Below are 19,885 nucleotides of genomic sequence, written 5' to 3'. Positions count from 1 at the left end.
ACCTGGTAATACCCTAGTTCTGGTAGGAAAGTCCTAGAGGTATAGCGAGGAGTCAGAAGTTAAGAATAACTTTTTAATGAACCCTCGCCAGTGAAGAACTTGGATTCTAGAGAACCTCACCTTGGAGGGGGACTTACTTCTTCACCCTGTATTAATATTTCTACTGTTAAGTTCTAGCATGAAGTGTAAGAAAGAACCGGCTTAGTTTTGGCATTTTTAAAGCAGATCTAGTCAGTCAGATCACGATGGAGAGCGTTCTCTGTGCGATTGAACAAAGTGGGGAGCTTAGCTGTATACCCTACGGTATATTTTGGACCCTCATGGTTTTAAACCTGTAACCTGTTGGTTACCAAAGAGAGGAGGGTTGTGTAGCCGGTCTCTGGGAGTATCTTACTGAAGAAAGTTATAATATAACCCAAACCTAAAGGCACTTTTTGTAATGAAATTTGAACAAATGTTCGCTTAATTTTAGCGGCATATAATGAGCTTTTTTTTAAAATTTAGTATTATTAGCTTTTTAAGTTAAGTCGCCTTAACATTACTGATGTTAACGCACTGGTTGTAGTTCACTGTAGGTGGCCCCCATTCTGTTATTTACGCTTTACCTATAATGAAGCTCCATTTTTGCAGAAGTTAATTGTTGACGGATTGGTTACTGATTGCCCCTGAACTTTGCTCTAGGCTAGAGCGCCTATCATCTGAATACTGAACCTCTTACCCAGACAGCTTATTGGGCGGAGCTTATTCTCTAGCGAAATTGTGTCCTGATATTGACAGTTCAGGACTTTCCTATTCCTTCAACAATAAATTCTTAACATCCTTCCTTTTATTTCAAATTCAGATCCTCTGTTTCTGCTTCCATCCCTTTCTGACCTTTGCATTCCTCTAAAGATGATGGATGCTGTTTTTAATGAGCTACATTGACGGCGAAATTGAACATTTTAGACACATAATAAAGTCGTGACCTTTTTTTAAAAAAATATTTATATTAAGAAAAAAGAAGACATAAAATTGCAGTTTTTCAAGCCGTTGGTTGCAACACGTAGCTAAAGAGAGATAGTGGCGCGTGCAATACATGTGTGTCACTTGGTCAAACTATCTTCACTTGAAGACGACAGTATTTCCGCTTGTGTAGCCCCGGGAAGGGAAGTCTCTGTCTCTCTATTTCTTGCTTCTAGTCTTCTTATTATATCAGTTTTATATTATTATTATTTTTTTTATTTCGAACTTATTTTCGTTACTTCTTAAAGGGGGAGAAATACGTCATACACTTTTAAGCTGGATGATAAAAAAGAAGTTTGAATCAGTAGACTGATTTCGTTGATTGAAAACTATTATTTTTTTATTTATTTTCACGTAGAGTAAATATTGTCATTATTTTGTATTTTCCCTGATTAAGGCCTTCTTATCATTCAGAGCGGATTTTTTGTATTACTTCCGGTAGTGACCTTATAATTTAGGGCGAAATATGGTTATAAAACAAAGTGGATATCTGTGGATGGCATTTGGATTCAGCATTTAATTTCTAGTCAGCCTGAATCAGTCATTATACTTTTAATGTTCCCAGAATTGAGTTTGGATTCATTCAATCATTTAGTTTGAGTTTATTGCCAAAAGGAGCTCCACATTTAGGCCAACCTTAGGCTGTTTGCATCCCAGAATTCAACTAGAACGTAACACCAATAACTAGCAAGTTTTGCGTGTCACTTTGTGACTTTACCAAATAAGTCCGTGAAAATGACCCATGTTAAGGGCTGACCCTTAAGATTGAGAGATTTCAAGAATATCTGATTTAAGACAACCAGAGCGCTCCCCCTTATACCATTAACTCAACAGATAGAAGCTACCTGTAAACTTGCATTCAGCAGACCGAGAGAGTAGAAAGAAGAAGCTCATAATTTGTAGAAACTAAATGGAGTACATCTGGAATCATTCCTGGACAGAAAGCTAGAGGTGTCTGGAATCTTGTCCATAACCCAGATATTTAACTAGTGTATAGACCGTATTTTTTTTTAAAAAAAAAAAACGGAACCTGTTCTATGTTAGAGGAAATAGCCTTTTTTTTTCCGAACTCCCTTTTTGCCATAGGAAGTGGACCATGCGTACGTGTGGACATGTTGCCATATATGTCTGGGAGATGCCGGGCTGGCTGGCTGGCTGGCCGTTGTGGTCGAGGGCACCATTAAACTGGTTGCCATTTCTATGGAGAGAAATTTCTTCTACTTATTCTTGGCCAGTTAATTACCCTTGTCTCCAGTAGATTTTCTATTCAATTTTTCCAAGAACTGCTTTAAACTGCGCTTAATACAGAAAACTATATTTTGAAAAATCTCAGCCCATGTCTGTATTACGACAGATTTTATAAATTTTTTTTCAGCTTATATACTGACCAACGTTTAGGCTTCTAAGTTTCCCTTCTTGGAGTAGCCACTTCTTCAGGGATCACTGCATCACTGCAGGTACCTCAGTCTAACAAAACAAAATTTACACTGAAACCTCAAACATACATTGAAGTTTACGTCTATTGGTTTGAGCTAACTTCCAGCCCAAGTCGTGCCCATTATCATTGACGCAGTCCACCTACACCACTACAGATTCTAAACTCAAACATCTCAATTTAGGAGGCCACAAATGGATCTTCGAGTTTGCAAGGAATTTGTCTTATAATCCTCCAATACCTTTTTTAAAGATTAGCCTGGTTAGATACCTGGTTACTTTTCTACCCAGACTTCTCCCGAGAAGTTGCCAGCATGGATCCTTTCCTGACATATCTTTCTGCCCTGGCAGTCATTATACTGGAGTCCCCAGCCGGGCCATAATCTGCTGGATATACTGCTGCCAGTCCCGCCTCGGTCTGTCTCTGGTTCTGTTAAAGAATGGTCACTATCTTAAACATCTTCTGGGCCTTCTGTTCGTCACCCATTATTAGTATGTGCCACTTGCCATGTTAAGGCTCTTTGGTCAATTCGGACACAATAATGTCGTCCTCTATTCCGTGACTCTGTAGTACATCCCTCTTTTAAACGTTACGATTGTCCAGTCTATAGAAAAACATTATTTTAACTCGATTCCTGGCCATACTCCAGCTAAATTAAAAAGAAAACTTCAGGAACGTTGTTTTCATGGAGGTCCTGTGCACTTAATCTGAGAGAGAAATTTTAAATCTTCTCCAGGCAAGTTATTAGTCTAAGCAGAGGCAGTCAGTCAGGGTGGAGAAGGGTTAAAAAGAGCTTAAGTTCATTTATTTTATTCCTATCTGTGATTCGTTCTATTTAAACTGTTCGAAACGTACTTTAGCGTTCATGTAGCACCGGTTTAAGGAAAGATTATTATTTTTTATTTTTTTGTAATGGAATGAAACGTTATATCCCTAATGATCCCATTCCTACGGGAACGGCCCTTAATTCCTTAACGAAGCAAGGGTATTCTACCAGTATGTATGCTTATTAGAACATAAATCTTTAAAATTATATGTTAGAAATTCTATAAGAAACTTAAACTAAAAAGGCAAGGTGCTTAGCCTTGATTTATGAATAAGGCTTTTAAAAAATTAAGTTTATTTTACAGTCCTATAGAAAATTTAATTTAATGTGTGTCTTTATTATTTTTTGGGGATTTTCTGATCGCAATTTTACCGATCGATAATTTCTTGTACAAAATACTGAATAATATCTCCTATAGATTTAAATTGCTCTCAGTTCTAAATATCGATTGTGTTCCATTGACATCTAAATGTTAATAATAAAAAAAAAAAATGAATGAAATAGTCACGCTGAATTCGTTCAAGGAGGAAATTCCGCTGTCACCATATTAAGTATCAAATCCTAGAATTCCATTTCATTCCATTGGAACGACCCACTGATACAATTGGCCACTTACCAATCTGCCCACTCTCCTCAATCCACCTGCCTTTCTAGGATGGATAGTCTTTCATCAAGTTTGTTCCTTTTTGTTCAAAAAATTATTTATTTCTCTTCTTGTTTTACTTTCTCTTTTCCGTCTTGAGTTTAAAAATTGCATCAATTTTCTTTTTTTTTTCGCGAAGTGGGTAATTTTGGCGAATGTGTTCAATTTTCGGACTTCCTGTTTTTTACAGGAAATATCCCGTTTTTGGGTCCCATGAATTCGCAAAAAGTTGTTACAAATTGGTGTATGTATCCCACCCTTAACTCAAAAACGAAAAATTCTAGGAGTGTTTAAATTTGATATTTAGCTTGTATGGAATAAATTGCTAATTCTTCTCTTATCACATCTCAGCTGCACAGCTGACTGTTGCTACTAGATGTGGCTTAACGTGGGCTCTGCCTAGAATCATCGCCGTTCACCCTAATCACCTGAATCCTTCTTCGATCTTTTTGAGACTTCCGAGAACCTTACAGAACATAATTTTGAAGTAGTTACTTGATTAGTGATGTTCATTTTATCGCTGTAAGATTCATTGTAGATTGTATTAAAATGGGCGGTTCCATCAAAAAGGGGAAAGGAACGCAGGCAATCCAAAATGCCCATTGTTCCCCGTCCGCCCCTTACCTCATGAGAGATACCGGGCCTTTAAAACAACAAATCCGGCTAAAGTTTGCCAGATGTCAATACGATAAACTAATAAAGTAGTAACAGGACACCAGGAAACATGGCGACTCAATCGCCCAGTGTGTACTGAATAAACCTAGAAAGTGAGATTCATAGTCCTGTATATGATTCCAGGCGCGCTACTTACCTCAGATTCCATACATCATCATATACGACGACACTAAAAAAAAATATATATATTTTAAAAATTCTAATATTAATGATGAATGCATCACTTTTACTTGCTTACATAGCCGTATGTAATATATAAAAAATAATGGCCACCATAAAATATTTGCGGTTAAATGTTTTTTAGCGAACGAAAATGGCCAACTTGTGGTGAACGGGACAGGATTATAGTATTAGTCCAGAGGATACACTACTTGGAAGGAAAGTAGTTACATTGGAGGGCCACGGCCTCTTCTTCTTGTGTCTTAATAACCTTGGCCGCCACTGGAAGGAAGTATGGTGGCGGCCAAGTGAAAGTACTTGGACTACGGGGCTTCATCTCTGCCTTCTTGAGAATAGTGTTACTCTCCGCCCGAATGGTTTAACATCTTCTAAAACTCTTGATCAAGGTGCACTAAATATTTATAGAAGGGAACCATTCACAAGAGGGATTTCTAGCTTTGGAAGACATCTGTAGTTTATATATATCTTTCTCACTCTATTCTTGAACGTATCCCCTCCAACGATGATCACCCAAGTAGGAAATAATCATCCAATGGAGGGGGGGGGGAAAGGAAAATTCAATTTCTAACAATTTTCACAAATTATCAATGTATTCTTTTCTTAAGCAATTTAAAATACAAACTATAATTTCTGTGTTAATCAGGTCAGACAGGAAAATAAAAGATTTTTCACTCTACTCGAAACTGACCTCGAAGATTTGCTCCAAACTTCATCTTTATCTATGGATTATGGTGCGCTCATCGTAGATCTCAATAAGAGTCACTTTAGATGTCAGGGGTTATCAAAAACTAAATATGAACAGGTCAATTTGGGAATGATTACTAAGAGGAAGTCTTGTAAGACTGCATACAAGACTTGTTGCGTGTTTAGTAAAAGGAAATCTGCCAGCTTTACTATTCTCATTTCCTGTTGCACACTTGAATGACTATGACCCGGTAAGGCCTATTTAGGTGGCATTTTCGTTCGCCACTCCTCACTTGTGTGCAAGCCCCCCTTTTTTTGGGGGGTACCTCTAAAGTAGAAGGATCTAAACTGAACTTGATTGATAATTGATAATTGTAGTAAGTAGTAGATTAGATGTTCTTTAAATAGCTTTAAAGTAAATTTGATTAAAACTTCTTTTTTTTTTGTGACCGCCATTAATTAAAGTCCTTTTACAAACTATCCCAGTCCCATATCCTGTCTAGATTGGCTACTGGCCAAATCTGTTTAGCCATTTACTTTCTAGAGGAAGACGAGTCGACTTTCCCATCTCACCATCCTTACACAAAGTAACTTATCATTTAGAACAGGCAGCTTTTTTATTGTTGAAGGTTAAACTTTTCATTCATAACAAAAGATATAATAAAAAAAAAAAAGCCGGTCAACTGAAACTGTAACCTTCACCTCACTGTTATCTAGCATATTGTAGTGCAGCTATTTCGATAAAAGCAAGCACATCTGTAACTAATCGATATGTGATATCTGATTCATATTTCTACTCACTACAAACTGTAAGAATGTATGAATCGCATTTTTCTTTTATTTCCCTTTACAACACTTTTAGAAAGTATATTTTCCATTTGTTACATGTCTGTTCTTGAATTCCCTATCCTATTTTTACTTTCCTTTAGCTATTATAAGAAGGGAAGAATGGAGATCGTATACAATACTTACAGTTTTTCCGTTTTCACTATAAATCTGTTTTACTCACTTAAAAAACAAAATTAAGCGCGATAACCTGGAAGCGATGCCTTCCAAGTTGGCGTTATCTAGGAATGTCCAGCAGAAAAAAAAAATCAGCGCTAAAATCGATTTCTAGATCGAAAGTTGCACGATCTCCTTGAGAACAACTACGCTAGATTGCTGGAGGAAAGAGTTGAGGTCTAGATTGCTAGACCTCAGATTTCAGAATCCCTACAAATCTTCCTCGATAAGATATTCTTGCTACTTCTCACTAGTGCTGCACGAGAAACGAGACAAATCTCAAGACGAGACTTGAGCAACCGAGACCGAGACCGAGATCGAGACATGATATATATCTCGTCGAGAAATCTCGGTCTCGTCTCGGTTTTTCAAATATTAATTTTTAGCTACAAAATTAAAAAATTGTGTTCTTTATTAATAAATAATCATTACGGGTATTGAATTAATTATTAAAAGTTACGATTTTATTATATATATTCAATATTACTACATCTATTTGACGTCGAATTACATAAGTAAAGTAAGCAAAGTAAAGTAATCGCCTATTTTTTCAGGCGGGGCTTTACGTCCAACTACCAATTAGGTGTCGCGGACGGAGGCGACTAGCAAACATACTTTACTGTAAATTTCTTCTACTAACCATTAAATAAAATCCAAGGCCTAAGACCGGGAATCGAACCCAGTAACACAATACTCATTAGCTTCGCAGGTCTCGCACTATTTTCGTTTTTAAGATACTCTTTGCCCAAGCATTGATACATAAAAGAGCTTTTACTGAGTCAGAAGTTAAAGAAGATCTTCTATTGGTCATTATCATCGCAGCTTGCGAAAATAATCTTTTCGATGGCACTGAAGTTACACAGATACTAAAAATATCTTTCGCCATTCTAGACAAATTTTTGAAGGAATTCTCAAGTGTTTTCCACCATTCTAAAATGTCAACGTCTACTGGTGCTTGGTCTAATTTGGTATAATTAATTATTTCTGTCTTCCATGCTTCGGTGATATTTGCTGATTTTTGAGCAAATGGTGCAAAAATATTGATGCAGTCGTCGTCGTCGTCAAAAGGTGAATCATCAGATTCTTTATCTTCACCAACAGCCATAACTAATAGAGCGGGAAGTTTGTTGGGAGGTGTATTTTTTATTTCACGAATCAACTTGTTATAGGAGGCAGATATGTTATTTGGGTCTTTCATTTGGCGCGTTTTTAACATCTAATTGAAATTATATAAAGATATATAACAGTAATAGTAACATATGATGCATTGAAGTGTAAGTAGTTGTCTTCTTTTACACACATTTTCATTACCAATAGATAAATTAAAATAATTATTAGAAAATAATAACATTTTTTGAAAAGATTATTAATAGCAAACCACTTTTAATACTTAAACAAAAATTCAAAAAAACCGAGACCGAGGTATCTCGACGAGACCGAGACCGAGACCGAGACCGAGATATCTCGACGAGACCGAGACCGAGATTTGAGCGACCGAGACCGAGATCGAGACTGCATAAAATCTGGCCTCGTCTCGGTCTCGTGCAGCACTACTTCTCACGATTATACCTACAATACTAATACTTCTCTTAACATTGGTGACGTTATTTTGATAATAGGTCCTCTAAGTGGCCAATAAAGGAGGGTTTTGTTCTCATCTTATTTAGACTAATTAAGACTTAGTCCGAGCCAAAGCCTGGTATCTCGAAGATCCCGAGCGCGACACATCACTCCTACGCCTTCCAGCCAGCCAACTCTCGGCAACGGGGGACATATTATAGTACATTGGATTGGGCTTTTGGGCAATGCTGCAATCTGGGATTTCTACTGCTCAGCTCCATTCAATTCTCCGAAACATCATCCCCAGAAGTCAGTGAATGGCTTTTCTTGTCCACCTATCAGGAAGATGGAGTCCGGCGGTACCTCAAAGAGATAGTAGTTCGGATTCTGCCCTTCGTCAAGGGTCTTAAAATTCAGTTTAATGAGAAAGAGAAACTATATTATTCAGCAATAAAACTAAAACATTGAAATAAAAAATAATAATACCACCATTAAATAAATAATTTAAAGCAATTGAATGAAGTAGGTTCATAGCATTTGTATTATATTAAATAAGACATTGAATATAAAATAGAATAACACAAAAAATCACCGTTTCCATTGGTCTAGAGCATTCAGTACAATGAAAAGAAAAAGTGTCGTATCTAATAGAACTGTGTCCAATAAGAAATCTCTATTTCGCATGGCACTTTGAAAATAACAAAAAGCAGCGTTTTAAAGAAGAACCAACACCATATTAAGACATTTTCGCTATTATTGCTATAAGTGACAAACGTGTAATTTGACAAATGAGTTTTGCATAAAAAAAACAAGTAATTGTTTATTATTGTAAAGAAAGATATTATAGTGAATATTGTCTCGGTTTCCATTAACTATAGTGAATTGTTATGATCTCCATTGTTTGACTTCTATAGAATATTCAACGGCTCCGTGAAAACATTGTACAAAATACATAACTTGCAACTTAAGAGTCGCGTTCTTTATGTATTTATTGCCATCAGAATGTATTTACCTACAACTATTTTGCCCTAGTAAAAAGGATTCGTTGCACTAATTGCGGTAACTAGCTAGGAAAATGACGTTAAATGGTTTTTAGAAAGTTTTACCACGTTTTGCGAGCACTTCCTTCCAAAATTAGTCTGTGGAATTGAGTCATTTAATTTACATTACCTTCCGGTTATGTTCGTGCGTAAAAGGGGGAAAAAACTTATACTCATTTGTAGATCTGAAGATATTACAAAATTTTCAAGGGGATAAATTGGGGGGTTACTGATTTAGTTACTTATCTATGACGAAAAATATTTGACTCCGTGTAATGGTGGCCGTTCCTCTTTAAACTCTGAAGAGAGAGAGAGAGAGAGAATGAATATCTGAAACTCAAAAAAAAATAAGCCATAATTAAACTGCATTGATGTAGCAAAGAAAACTGTGGAAACAAATGCAATTCTTTCAGTTGGCGCCACGGTAACCGAGCGGTTATATAGGCTAGACCCGCAAAGGTAAGATGTATTGTTGGTTTAGTGGGTTCGATTCCCTATCTCTAAGTCTTGGATTTTATTTAATGGTTAATATGAGAAATTTACAGTAAAGCATGTTAGGCGATCATAGACTAGACCCGCAATGCTAAGATGTATTGTTGGTTTAGTGGGTTCGATTCCCGGTCTTAGGTCTTGGATTTTATTTAATGGTTAATATGAGAAATTTACAGTAAAGCATGTTAGGCGATCATAGACTAGACCCGCAATGCTAAGATGTATTGTTGGTTTAGTGGGTTCGATTCCTGGTCTTAGCCCTTGGATTTTATTTAATAGTTAATATGAGAAATTTATAGTAAAGTATGTTTGCTAGTCGCCTCCGTCCACGACACCTAATTTGGTAGTTGAACGTAAAGCCCGCCTGAAAAAATAGGCATTACTTTACTACTTTATTACAGTCATCTGTCACTTCCGGTTTGTCACATTAGTTGTTCAAAACCATAGTTATTCGTTTCTCATTTCAAAACTTCAGTCATCAGACAGATCCTAAAAAAAAAGGTTCTACTTCCGGCGAGAATTTCAATTTACGAACTAATTTTTAACAAGATCCACAATACTTCCTGAATTATGCGGGTTGGGGGGGGGGCTGAAATAAGAACCTAAATACTTGTGAGTGTATCATTTAGTAGACTTTTTTTTTTGAGTATATACTTAACTAGGCCACCGGAGGCCAACTTCTATATGACATTCCTACCTTCTTCTTGACTGCCAACCAACGCCTTTGAATTCATAAAAACTGTGCCAAAAGAAGTAATTTCTTTTTCTTTCTTTTAATAATGGATAGAAAATACAAATCACTTGCAAAAGTGCGATTTTTTGATGTCTGAATTCCATCACAACTTGCACCTGTGTTTTGCTTTCACTTGTAACAGTAGTCTGGCCAGCATAGTGGTTGGCACACCTGTTTTTATTATGGCTTACCTGTTCAAAGCTTTTAGAGGATATGGTTTTGATTTGTTTTTGATAATGCTAACGCAATTTTGTGTGGGGGGGGAGCCCTTGATCACTCAACTAAATTATTAAAAAATACAAAAATTTTATTTATGCGTTACACGAAAATTTGTAAAAGTTGTAATTCCGTTTTGAGAAGCTGTCATCAGTTCTTCAACAGGAAGTAAAAGCTACAACTTTTATCTAGTTCTCTTAATGCACTAAGTAAAGAGAAAGTTAATCCTGCTAAATTTTCCATATTTTCTATTTTTCAATAAATTGTTTTTTGATTTTTTCAGTATTTTGAGATTTTCTTCTTCTTCTTCTAGGAAAATTCAAATTATTAGAGCGGAAATGATGGTTGAGTTTTCCATTTCAGCTTACTAGTACGACAGGTCCATCCATTAAATATTAATTGCTAGAAACTGCTACCAAGTATTCTCTATATGTGAACCGTTTCTCATTTTAGTTTTCTATTCTATAGTTGAATAATAAAATTCAATTTTATGTCTACACTAGTTAGTTGCGGAGCGTGTGATCTCAGCCAGGATAACTGTTGGAGATAAACAAACCGGTTCTGCGCTCCTTGGGGAAAGTTTCCAACTAATACAAGTCTTGTTAGGTCCGCTCAGGTTAATGCTATAATCTTGAAACCTCTTTGTATAAGTTGGGACTCTCTTTGGAAAAACTATTTATCAAATGGAAATTAATTCATTTTAATAATGTACCCCCTGCCTGCTTAGTGAAGACATTTCACGTTTCTTTAATTTTCTTGTAAAATAATTATTATTGGGGATTTAATTATAAATAAGGAAAGTTACATTTTAATTTTATTTTTTTTGCAGTTTGATACATAAATTTGAATAACATTTATTAACACAACTTAACACACTTTCTTCGTGGAGGAAAAAAAAATTATTACAAATTTCTCAAAACTTAACATTAGTTTCACTGTGGCCAGTCCCACTATAGCCGAGTGGTTAGCAGCGACGCTCGCAAAGCTAAGATGTATTTTGGTACCAAGTTCGATTCCCAGACTTGTCTTCACTATTTATTTAAATGTGATATGAGAACTTTATAAGAAAGTACGGTTTGCTAGTCGCCTCCTAATTTTATAGTTGGATGTAAAGCCAGTTTTTGAAAAAATAGGCATTTTTACCCTATTTCTGCTCTACCCAGTTCATAAATAATTAAGCATGGCTTCGAAACTGGAGAATTAACTTCAATGAAAAACCAATAGAAACTTTAATCTTTTGTATTTTAAGGAGAGATGTAGTTTCTGCCATCTGCTTCGACTAAATCCCGGTCCTGTATGAGCGAACATTAGCACGATACCCGGGATATATTAAAATCATGTGGTATTCCCCATAAAAGTACAAAACATGACAAGATGCTGACAAATTTAGTAGAAACCTGATTCTAATAGTTTTTTCTTTAAAAAAAACGTTCTAATCTAAAACATTTCGACTATGGTTGCTCAGTGTATGGCGGTCTTTCTGGTGCTAAGCTCAAGCGCCTCATGAACTGCTTTATAAGATTTATTTTCAGCATTTCCACAGACTCCCGCATTTCGCACTGCTACGATGAGTTGAAGTGGCTTTTTCCTGTCTATCGCCGCCAATATCTTTTGGCTACTTTCCTTTTTCAAGTCATCTAGTCTCAAAGGCCATCCTATATTTTCCAACTCTTTAAGTTTAAATCCTCGAACCATTCCCGTAATACTAGATCTCGTTCATCTGACCTCTATATTCCCTCACACCGTACCTCATCCTTTGACAAGTCCTTCCTAATACGTGCAACCTCTCTCTGGAACTCCTTATTATTATCTGTCCGCCATGCTCCTACCCTTTCTATCTTTAAATCCCGTCTATTCAGTTATCTCCTTTCTATCCAGCTTCCTCCGGAATTTTAGTTGTTTTAATTTATTTCCTTAATTTCTATTATTATTTTTATTTTCACTTTTTGTAAATACTTATTTATTTATTTTCTGTGTAATCACAGGCCAAACTATTAAGGCCTCTAATTGTACCTGTTTTTATTCTTAGGGGACAATTGTCCCAGAATAATAAATTTATTTTTTATTCTATTCTATTCTAAAAGGGACTGATCTAGTAGGCGACCTATCTAGACTCACGGAGCGGAACTAAGGCTTCCCTTTCCCGCATTACCCCTAATACACATTGACAACATCCCTTTCCTTTCCATAGAGGAAATTCCACCTGAGCTTTTCCAGTTAGGTCAACACCTCCTCCTCAATTTCCTCATTAACAGCTACCATCTTCCTGAAAACCCAAGGAAACGCGTGAAGCGCTAGTGGAATCCCTAATGGCCTCATTAAATATTAATTAGCCCCCTCCCTGCTGGCTCAGTCTCGGAGGAAATGTTGGGAAACTGAAGCTTAAGTGGTGCTTCCCATTTTGGATGGCAAAGTTTAGATGGGTTTTGGTGGAGGCAGCTGGGATTCTCCACAACTGCTAAAAAAGTTGAAGCTAAAGTTTTGTTAAAAATGCCTAGTCTGTAGGAAATATCAAAGACCAATGTGGAATTGCATGTGATGAAACTTAACATTTTGACTATAACATATATATTGAACAAACTGACTCATTTTGTAGAGATCAATAAACAAGAAATGTACTGAATGGGGCGAGGTTTGGTGCGTATGAATGAGATTGGAATGCTGAATACGTCGTTGATTTTCTCTTGCCCCCCTCTCTCTGTCTCTCTTCCAGCCGGCCGGTGACGTGTCTTCAAGCCACAAATCAGCCGGATGTCCGCCCTTTGTGTTTAAGTAGCTGGCGCGGGGCCGCCCGCGAGAAAGTTACTCCTGGCCAAGTGAAAACATCGATAACGCCGCCGAATCTCGTAATTTATAGAAAGTGTGTTCCCCATCTTCACGCACCGGATCTTCTGCCCTCTTCAGTCTAAAAATAAAAATTAGTTTGTCTTTCTTTTTTCATTTTTTTTTATTAAAAGTTCCGGAAATAAAATTATAACTTCCATTTCCTTGTTCTATAATAGATTGAATTTTCCTTTTTTAGATAAAACTTCTGATTGATGATTGAGTCATAATTAAGTAACATCAATATATTCCATATCAGATGCTGCAGTCTTTAGTTAACGTGTACATTTCATAAGAGAAACTGCTGTTCAGTCTTTCGAGACTTCTAATACTGGAAAAAAATCTATTTCAGTCTTCCAGTTTTTTTCATTGTCGCATAAAGCAACCCAGCCCCTGGCTTAGAACATGACTGAAGACTTAATCCCCTCGCGTATAAGGATCTAAAGTTGAGGGTCTTTACTAATATTTGAATATAACAAATGGAAAAATTAACAGAATTTGAGTTATATTAGCCAAATTATGCTAGAAGTAGAGCGCTTCTTTTTTTTCTGAACATTTTTTTGTATTTTTAGCTTTTTAAGCGGAATAACGGAAGCTTTAAATGATTAACCAAATTTTGTTTAAATTTATTGTTTTTAAAACCGAGAACTAATAAATTTGTTTTTTTTTTTGCAGGAAGAAGATACGACGATATTTAGTTTAAGGTAAGACTTAAATATTTAATTTTATTATTCATGATATTTTTTATTAATTGATATCCTATACTTTGTTTTGAATACGGGGTGCTTACCTAGTTAAGAAAACAAAAACTGTCCCAAGATGTTGATCTAAGTAAGAATGAACTTGTTATGCTCAGGACGAAAACCAACTTCCGGTTGGATATTTAATTTAAAGACATCCTAAATTCCAGCATTCCTACAAGAAGTTTATTTGCATCTTGAGATTTAAATATTTTAATTCCATTCACAACCATCTAGATCAGGGGTCCCCAAACGTTTTACACAGGAGGCCAGTTCACTGTTCCTCAGACCGTTGGAGAGCCGGACTATAAAACAAACTATTTTAGTGTAAAAAAACAAAACGGGAACAAATGGAATATTTCAAATAAAGAACGAGTAAATTTAAATCAACAAACTGCCCAGTATTTCTGTGGGAATTATGGACCTGCTTTTTGGCTAATGAGATGGTCAATGTCCGGTTTAGTTATAGTGCTTTGCCTTTCTTCCTGCTTCTGGCTGTTATTTTACACTGTTTTCGAAGCCGTGACGCGCGCATCCCGCGCGTCATCGGAAGTAGTACTGTACATGAGCGACGCAGCGCTTTGCGGCACTGCCACATATAGTGTTCCTCTCACTGACCACCAATGAAAGAGATGCCCCTTTCGGAAGTGCGGAGGGGGCCGGATAAATGTCCTCAGTGGACCGCATGTGGCCCACGGGCCGTAGTTTGGGGGACCCCTGATCTATATTGATAAAGGATCTGTATTCGCATAAATTTCGATACTCCAGTGCATCCTGTTGTAAGTTTTAACCTCCTTATCGTCCATCCAACAAACAAAAACAAAAGGGTTAAGAATCCCAGTGTTAAGAGATTTCCCAGACACTTTCCAATGGATGGAGATTGTTAAGATCTTCAACGCGAACACATAAAATCTCAATTGTTTAATCCAACAGGTAATCAAAGATAATAAATAGTGGAAAGTAATCGATGCTATTAAAACAATTAATTTCTTGCTAAGTGCTCTTTTATTTAAAAAAAAACAACTAATAATTTTTTATTAAAATAGTTGCAAATAGTGAAAGTCAGCTGGTTCTGTTGACTAGATTTCTTTATTTTCCTTTTATGAGATGAATCGCCTATATTGTTAGGAGAGTGTGTAAACAGCTGATTATGGTTCTCATGGTAACGAAGAAATCTGTCATATTTTTGTTTTTGTTTTTTCTAAGAAGCCATCTTTTTATAAATGAGGGTACACCCCTCCTAAAAAAAAAACCAAACACAAATAATCGAAAGACTCTTTCACAATAATGACTGTTTAAAAAAAATATGGACGTCATAGAATTATAGGATCTAGGAATTGTTTTCGTGACCCGTTGAACTTTGCACTATGAAATTATTTCCATAGATAGAGGACATTCCATTAGTTTTTTTATTTTGATTTTTTTTCCTTGTCATGTTTATTGTATATTATCTGTGACACTTCAAAGCTGAAGATAGGAGATCAAGAGTTCAGGCAAGTAAAAAGTCCTCATCTATCAAAAGGATGTCCTGAAAAAGAGGTACATTCCAGAAATAGGGTATTAAGAAAGCAGGATTCTACTTTCGGTCGCACAGATGGGACCAGGAATGAAGAAGCTGCCCAAATGAAGATTGAAGTAATGGAGATGGATTTTTTTTTTTCGAGTCGGTCCATTTTAGAAGACAAGAGATAGCAATTAAGATTAACATTACGCGACGGGACGGGACCCATGCCCCACGGCACCGCAGCCACCAGAGGCTTATTGTGCCTTTCCCTTTAACCTTAGTAGATGAAACCTCCCCTTCTAAGAAGGTTGAGGGCTTTCCCTACCAGTTCCTTCTGCGCTACAATCTCCTCTGGTCTCAAGGTACCAAAGATTTCATAGCACAATTTCATTGCAAAGCAATCGAATAACAGTTGAGAGGCTGTTTCTTCCTCTTCCTGGCACAACCTGCATAACGGTTCCGAGCTGATAAGCCCCACCTTGTGCAGGTGCTTTCTGAACCTACATGCCCCGTGAATAGGACTGTAACCAGAGTAATCTGATTTCTGTCCAAGCCTAGAGTCTCTTTGGTTCTTTGTTTACACAGCAAGGGCTGGTGACACTCTTGCCATGTTTGACCCCAGGAAGCATCACCCAGTTCTTTTCATGTTCCCTTCTGAGCCAGTCTCTGAGAGCCTCACGAACTGCACCCCTAGTGATCCCCAGGACTGGTTCTGGGCAAATGAAGGGAGTACTAGCTCCATTCCTGGCCAACTGATCAGCTATTTTATTCCCCTCAATCCCCACATTGCCCGGCACCCACTCAAGTCGGACTTTATTGAGCCGAGCCAGTTGATCTAGAGCCTTTTTACACTTCCAGACCAGGGAAGAGGTAGTTCTGAAGGAAGAGAGGGTCTTCAATTGAAGCGGATACTGAGTGAGCTAATCTAAAGTATGAGAGAGGAAATGTCTGCATTTCTACTCTGGTAGAAGAGATAGATCTCAAACGAAGTGGGGGATGGTAGATCGTTATGGACCGAAAGAGAACTGCAGCAGAACCTTTAGTGAAAAACTCCCTTAACCGGGAAATCCATGTTTTTCTTTTCCACTTCATGGCTCCTTAGAGTTTCTATAAATTTTTCCAAATATATGGAAAAATAATAATAAAATAATAAGTACAATCAGCTGTAACTTTTATTATAATAAATTTTCTATAAAAAATAACATTTTAGGCCATAATAATAATAATATTTATTTACAAAACTTTAAATATGTACACAAATTTGAAATGAAATTGAGGTTTCAAGCTTAGCGCCTATATACACCCATCAAATTATTTAGTTCAGTTTAAAGGAACATATTTACATATTAAGGGAAAAATTTTAAAAAAAACCTTAGCTTGATGTACAGGTGGGTGTTACAAAAAAAAAGCTTTAAGCGTTTATATTTATATTTTTTATAACTGAGAGAGTTTATATTGTAATTAACAATGGCTACTATGTGTGGGTACGGACTATTGTAACAAGTGGAGACGAATTTTTCTAAAAGACAGTAAACAGTAGTGGAGATGCTAGGAACGTCAATTACTGCGTGCATGTAGTCTATGGGCGTCCATCTGGGAAATGAACCAATCAATCTCAGGCATTTGTTTTGCACTCTCTGTATTTTATTATGATTGGTTATGCAAGTTTGAGACCAGACAGGGGCTGCATAGAGGAGTATAGGTCGAATGTAGAGATAGTATATTAATTTTTTATTTTTGAAGTCCAAGGATGAGTGTCTATTAAGCAAGGAGAACAGACTGCACATAACGCCTAGCGCCTTATTACATACATTATTCACATGCTTTGTGTACGTTAGTTTTGAGTCTAAAGTTAATCCTAAGTATTTAACTTCTTTTCGCCATGGTAGAGAGACTCCATTTACTGTAACAGTATGGTTGATTGTGGGTCTTCTTCGAGAGAATAGAATTAGCTCCGTTTTAGTGTGGTTAGGTTTGATTCTCCACTTTTTAAAGTACTTGAAACTTTTAGCAAGAGCTATTGACAAATGATTGGCTATAGTGTCAATTCTGAAGGAGGATATGAAAAAGGAAGTGTCATCGGCAAACAACGCACTACTGGCTTTAAGTTTAATTTTGGTTAAATCATTAATAAAAATGTTAAAGAGAGTTGGTCCAAGGACCGAACCTTGCGGCACACCGGCTAAAATTGGCCTGAGGTTAGAAGTAGCATCATCAACTGCTACGCAAAATTTCCTGCTAGTCAAATAGCTTTTGACAAAGTAAATTAAGTATTTAGGGAAGTCATTCTGGATCATCTTATAGATTAGGCCATCATGCCAAAATTTTAGGCCAATTTTGAGAGAACTTTGGATGTTACTAAGCGATTTTAGAATAAAATAAAGTTGAGGAAGATTTTCACGTTTAAACTATTTCTTTAACAGTGAAAACTAGCTTTTATTTTTTAATAAAACGTCATAAAGAAAAGTAAAAAAAATAATAACTTTCATTTTATTCTTTTTTTTTTTTTGTCACGGAAAAGAACTAGAGAAGCATTTTCACAGACTGACAGGAATACGTAAGAAAAGAAAATGCCTAATTCTTTTCCTCCTAACAAGATCCCATTCATTCATAATTGCATTCTTGTGTCAGAAAAAGGAAATCTGTCACGTGACTTCTTTTTTCTTTCTTCTAAATCACGTGTAACATCTTTTTTTAGGGGGGGAGGCGGGGTTAGGGAGACTAAACGGTGATTTGTGTGTGTGTGTCTGTGTTCGTTGTTATTTTCTAGTTAAGTGGCCAAATTGTTTGAAGGTAAAAACGATGATAACCTTGTTAACTGATGAAATGGATGTTTTTTTTAAGCATCATTAGCTGATTTTTCTCCATGACAGGTTAATCGCTCTGGTTATCTCAATTTTCAGCTTTGGAGCTTCTTGCACGTGTTTATGTATCATGAACTAATGGAAAAAAATGACCCGTTTTTCTCAACTGCCTGAACAAAAACAATTGGTTAATCCAATAGTAGTTAAAGCAATTGCTCCGAGTTCTCTTTTGATTGGTTAGACTTGGCAGCTTCCATTGGATGGATGGCTTATCTCTTCACGAAATGATAACCTGATCTTTCTCTTTCAAAACAAGGTCTTATCACTGATATATTAGAGTAATACGCCGGGTAATACGTACATCGATCAAGTACAGCTACTCCTTCGTTTTAACAGGATAACTTCTAAAAGCTGTACAGTAATTCTTCCCACTAGAGACAGAAACAGAAAATTGCAAAACAGAAAGCGTAGAGAAATATTCTTCGAATCTTAGGTCAATACAATATTGGGTTTCCAAAAATAAGGCACAAATTCAAATTCAATTAAATTGTTTCAAATTCGTTTAAATTTTAAACGATTATATCTCATTTTGTAATGATCAGATTTCAATGAATTCTTTACCGAATTGTAGAGAAAAGTTAGCTTTATAACTTATGTAAATTGCAATGTTTTAAGAAAGCGTAAATTTTGGATGCATCTATGTTAGTTTTCATATTCATTAGAATTTCAAACGTTAATATCTCTTTTCGTATTTATAAGATTTTTAATGAATTCTTTACCGAATTGTAGAGAAAAGTTAGTAACATAACTCGGATAATTTGCAATATTCTAGTGACAATAGGTAATAAGATTCAGACGGTTATATTTTTAAAATTTAAACGTTTATAACTCATTTCATATTGGTCAGATTTCAATGAATTATTTACCGAATCGTAGAGAAATGTTAGCTCTATAAGTGGTAGAAACTGCAATATTTTAAGTGACTATTTCTATGCAAGATTTTAATTCGTAGTATTTCAAATGTTTGTAAAGTGTTCCGCAAGAAAATATCAAGTGAAACGTGTTCCGTTATTGTAAAATTATTGCTGTTCTATTGGTTTCATTGAACTTGAAGAAAAGTATGACATACATAAAATAGTATGCAGTCTTGCTAGAAAGCAATGTTTATTCAAATGATACCTGACGGTTAATGTGACGTCAGCTAGATGACCGATACTCCCCTCTACCTGCTTTTGGGGCGTCTTTAAATAACATAATTTAAAAAATAAAATAACTGTTATTTTTATTATTGCAATTTTTTTTTTTTTTTCACGGAACGCAACAGGTGAATTCACGAAATTGAAATCTTCCGTGAAACTAAGAGAACTTCTAGAACTGGAGGGTTCAATTTGAATGTTGATTGTAAGCTCTAAAGGTGGGAGCCACCAAATCCATTGATTGCTTAATTTCGGTAGCAGGCAGCCGAGACTAGGAGCTCCCGATTGAATCAGGATTTAGGAAAGAGACTGATTCTTCTCTTTACGTCA

At 36.2% G+C, this 19,885-nt stretch overlaps 1 protein-coding gene across 20 annotated transcripts in view; it reads left to right on the top strand.

Moving 5' to 3' along the window:
* Positions 1-19,885, top strand: part of LOC141446838 (uncharacterized) — a 366,903-nt gene that overhangs the window by 194,897 nt on the left and 152,121 nt on the right. For all 20 annotated transcript variants that reach the window (XM_074113692.1, XM_074113691.1, XM_074113680.1 and 17 more), the window contains exon 6: positions 13,987-14,015. The gene's annotated coding sequence lies outside the window, so the exon portion shown is untranslated. The remainder of the gene's footprint in view (positions 1-13,986; positions 14,016-19,885) is intronic.

This window comes from Rhodnius prolixus, unplaced genomic scaffold (genome assembly GCF_049639745.1).
Source record: "Rhodnius prolixus isolate KJV_2025 unplaced genomic scaffold, Rpr scaffold_7, whole genome shotgun sequence".
NCBI classification, from domain to species: Eukaryota; Metazoa; Arthropoda; class Insecta; order Hemiptera; family Reduviidae; genus Rhodnius; species Rhodnius prolixus.
The sequence above is the reverse complement of the archived record's forward strand: the minus strand, read 5'-3'. Positions and strand labels throughout refer to the sequence as shown.